Source organism: Dendropsophus ebraccatus, chromosome 6 (assembly GCF_027789765.1).
Source record: "Dendropsophus ebraccatus isolate aDenEbr1 chromosome 6, aDenEbr1.pat, whole genome shotgun sequence".
Classification (NCBI taxonomy): Eukaryota; Metazoa; Chordata; class Amphibia; order Anura; family Hylidae; genus Dendropsophus; species Dendropsophus ebraccatus.
Genome location: NC_091459.1, coordinates 135,180,234 through 135,185,024, shown reverse-complemented (window position 1 = coordinate 135,185,024; position 4,791 = coordinate 135,180,234).

Genomic DNA, 4,791 nt, shown 5'->3' with positions numbered 1-4,791 from the left:
ATCCGTGATGAAATTTTTTTTTTTTTTTTTGTAATGCTCCCCGAGTCATTTCCTTACTTAGGACTTCTTAAATCATCTTCGTACACTTCATCTAATTTGTGAGTAAGCGTATCGGACCTGTACACGGTACGAGGCCAAAGAGTGCGGTATGGATCCCTGGTATGTAACACCAATTTCTTTCTCTTGAGTTGGTGGCGTAAGATTTATTACTCCTGTATACCAGGTATGGGGAACCTTCGGCCCTCCAGCTGATGCAAAACTACAATTGGCTGTTCAGGCATGATGGGAATTGTAGTTTTGCATCAGCTGGAGGGCCAAAGGTTCTCCATCCCTGCCGTAGATCATTGCCGATTCCAATGGAGTGGCTGACTAGTGTTTATAGTGGTCGAGTCTCATCGTTCGCCATTTGATAACAAATGGCTGAAGTAGTTAGATGCAACCGTAGGGTGTCCGGGAAAAAAAAAAAAACATCCATACGTTGCACTCATCTCTAGTCTCTCAATCTCTAATGGCAGATACGAAGGCTAGGACATATTGGATTGCACCAGAGAAGTCTGGTAGCGGCTTCCTCCCTATTGGAAACACAAGCATGCTCACTAAGGGTACAAACACACACACCGTATATGCAGCAGATACGCAGCAGATCTGCAGCAGATTTGATGGTGCAGATTTGATGCTGTGTTCAGTTATTTAGATCTAATCTGCTGCGTATCTGCTGCGTATTTGCTGCGTATCGCAGCAGTAAATACGCTGCGTATACGGTGTGTGTGTTTGTACCCTTAAGCTGAGTGTGCATGTGTATAAGCACTCAGGGACATCTGTTATCAGCCAGCAGCTAACTTAGGGGCCTATTCCACGGAGCGATATTTGGCCGATTATCTCTCTGTGTAATAAATACAATGATCAGCCAATGACCACGATCATTGGCTGATCGTTGATATAGGTTTGAACCTATAATTGTCAGGCGCCGACCGCGCATGGCTACGTGTAATAGCGGTGCACGGCCGGCAGCTGATGATTTACATTACCTGTCCAGGCTGCAGACCTCCTCTTGCGGTCCGCTCCTCCCCGGGTCCAGCACGCTCCAGCTTCAGAAGGCCGCTGCCAGTGATTGGCTGAGTGGCCTGTCAGCTGAGACAGGCCACTCTGAAGCTGGAGCGCGCGGGACTCGGGGAGAAGAAGACCGCAAGAGGAGCCCTGCAGCATGGATTAGTAATGTATAAAGCTTAAGCAAGGACTGCAAGGACATCGGTAACGATGTCCATGCAGTCCTTGTTAAATGATAATCGGGCCGTGGAATAGGCCCAGTGAACGAGCACCGATCTAGCAGATCGGCGTTTGTTTACAGTTATTATCGGGGCCCCATCGGCCCGTGTAATAACACCCTAACACGTATGACAAACTTAAAGCCAGCCATATACATTAGATTTGGATGGTCAATCATCTAATGTCTATGGCAGCTTCTGACTCTCACTGCTGAAAGACACCTGGAGAGATGATAATTCGGTATGCCGGATTTCAACATCCCAAATCACTTTGTTCTCTTGGAGATAAGCTGCCACCATTTCCCCCCTACTAAGAACACATGCGTGCTCAGCCAAGCGTCCATGTGTATGGAATGATAAAGTGGGGTGGCTGTTGGTCGGATGAGTTAACGGCTATCTTATATGTATGGCAAGCTTTAGACTGGGTCCAGCCAACCATCTAACGTGGTGGTGTCCTGACTATTGGGGGAGATAAGGATTGATTAGATCTTAGATGCCTGATTTGTTTGTTCTTGGGGAAGTAAGCTCTCTCTATTGAGAACACGTGTACATTTGGCTCAACTGGCAAGTTTGGTGCACCTTTACTTTTATTTGTATGCTTTTGCATTATATGTTGTTGTACAAGAGAAGCCCAGTATCCCGAGGAGATGTCTTCAGGATGTGATAAAGAATCAGCCAGTCCTAAACCAGAGAATTGTAATGTGCTTAGAGAAATTCAGTGATAGTGAACATCTGGAGGCCGCCACTATGAACTCCTCCATGTAACAGATCACATGGCCTGTGGTCACCCTGCCCAACACATCTCTACTGATCCTTAAAGGGTTTCTCCAGTCAAAATCTTTTTCTTCCAAATCAACTGGTTTCAGAAAGTAATATAGATTTGTACCTTACTTCTATTTAAACATCTCAAATCGTCCCATACTTATCAGCTGCTATATGCCCAGCAGGAAGTGATGTATTCATTTCAGTCTGACACAGTGCTCTCTGCTGCCACCTCTGTCCATGTCAGAAACTGTCCAGAGCAGGTGAGGTTTTCTTTGGGGATTTTTATACACACGCACACACACACACACACACACACACACACACACAAAAAAGGGGGGTGGGGATAAAGTGGGTTTTCAGCGCTACCAAAACATGGCCACTCTCTTCCAGAGACAGCACCACTGTTGCCTCCAGTTGAGGTGTTGGTTTTGCAACTTGGTTCCATTGAAGTGAATGGTTCTGGACATGGTTGTTTGCAATTGGGCTCCATTCACTTCAATGGGACTGAGTTACAATATCTACACCCAAATTGGAGACAAGAGTGGTGCTGTCTCTGGAAGAAAGTGACCATGTTTTTCTAGCATTGGATAACCCCTTTAATGTCTGGAACACATCAGTAAAGAGAGGGGTGTAGAAGAGAGGGATCAAGGATCAGAATGGGCCCCTACTATACAGATGGCTTTTGCCACACAGAGACAAACAAGCCTTGGGGTTGCTTCCAGCTATGGGCCATGTGTCCGGTCCCTATAGCCCTTTTGCTGATATGGCATTTTCTGTGGAAAGTCTTTTACTGTCCCACAGATTGCTGAAAAGGTTCCTGCTGGTTATGATAGATAGACAGGTGTCAGATCACACAGGGCATGGCAGCTTGCTGTGTATAGTGCTGCCCCCATCCATCACTGGAAGGGTCTATAATGGGCACTGAGCATTAGACTGGACCATAGAGCAATGGAAGAGTCTAATGAATGACACCAGGATGGGAGAGGCAGCGTGATGGGCAATGTTCTGCTGAAAACATTGGATCATATGGACCATAGCATTATACAGGGTGGCCCTAAAGTAGGTGGACAGTATGTGTAATAGGGTTATGAAGGGGGGAGAGTTATCAAACATGGTGTAAAGTGAAACTGGCCCAGTTGCCCCTAGCAACCAATCAGATTCCACCTTTCATTTTCCAAAGAGTCTGTGAGGAATGAAAGGTGGAATCTGATTGGTTGCTAGGGGCAACTGGGCCAGTTTCACTTTACACCATGTTTGATAAATCTCCCCCCTTTATAACCCTTTTATACATACTGTCCACCTACCTTAGGACCACCCTGTATATGAACGTGGATCATAGCACCTTCCTAAGCATTGTACAGACCCCTCCTTCATGGTAAAAGGGTCCCTTAATGGCAGTGGCCTCTTTATGTAGAGCAGGGATGGTGAACCTTCGGCCCTCCAGCTGTTGCAAAACTACAATTCCCATCATGCCTGGGCAGCCGAAGCTTTCGCTTCGGCTGCCCAGGCATGATGGGAATTGTAGTTTTGCAACAGCTGGAGGGCCGAAGGTTCCCCATCCGTGATGTAGAACATGGGTCTCCAAACTGCGGCCCTCCAGCTGTTGCAATACAAATCCAAAGCTTTAGCTGTCCAGGCATGATGGGAGTTGTGGTTGTGCAACAACTGGAGGGCCGCAGTTTGGAGACCCATGATGTAAAGTAATACTCGGCCACAATGTAAAGATATTCAATGAGTTATCCAGGATTTGAGAGAAGAAAAAAAAAAGCTTTTTTCCCCCCAAGCACAGCGCCATATCTGTTCTCAGGTCACGCGTGGTACTGCAACTCTATTTACTCCAATGGAGCTGAGATGCAATACCATACTCTAACGCTCTGGCTGTCCAGGCCTGAAGGGAGTTGTAGTTTTGCAACAGCTGGAGGGCCTGATTTGACCCCCCTGTTCTGGAAGAAAGAAGCTTTGTGTTTCTAAATAACCCTTTACTGAATGGTTTCAGGAACATGACAAAGAGATCAAGGGGGTGACTAAATCCAATCTATGGGATGTGCTGGGATCCATGGAGAGCACACCTCACTTCCAGGACCTGATGCTAACGTCTTCTAGGGTCTCACGGATTCCAGGCCTCGACGAATTTTATTATTATGGTTAGTCGGTGTATGTGCATATTCATATATATATTTTATTTTTTTATAGCGCCTTGTCTTCTTCTTCATGTATCTTAAGCGGCGGCAGACAGGCAGCAGACCGACGCAGCCTGCAAGTCATGGTTGCAGAATACAATTACAGAATCCCAACCCCGAGGCTGCCTTCATTTCCACATATATGAAGCTGCAAAATTAGATCACCGGCTTCCTACCCCCCCTTCTCCACTGTAGCCTATCCGCACAATGCAGCCTCCATTACAATGTGGAGCTGTTTGCAAGGTAAGGCAGACTGCTGCTGCTAATAAAGAATGTCTAGCATCTCGCATCCATCTCTCCTCAGTGCATGGTTCCAGTCCTGTGTGTAGGAAGCAGACACAGAGCTGTCTGCTGAGGGGGGAGGGGAGGAGGCATAGTATTGATGGATGTTGTCTAACCACCTCCTGTGCCTGCTATAGGCACCACAAGCGGAAAGCCCTCAGGGTGCAGGCATTTGCTAAGGATCTTTTTTTTTTTTTTTCTCTCTCTTTCAGCAAATCTTCATTTGGTTTCTTAGCAGACAGATGCTACGTTTTATTGTGACCGTCCAATAATGTTCTTTAGACCATCTGACCAGTGGC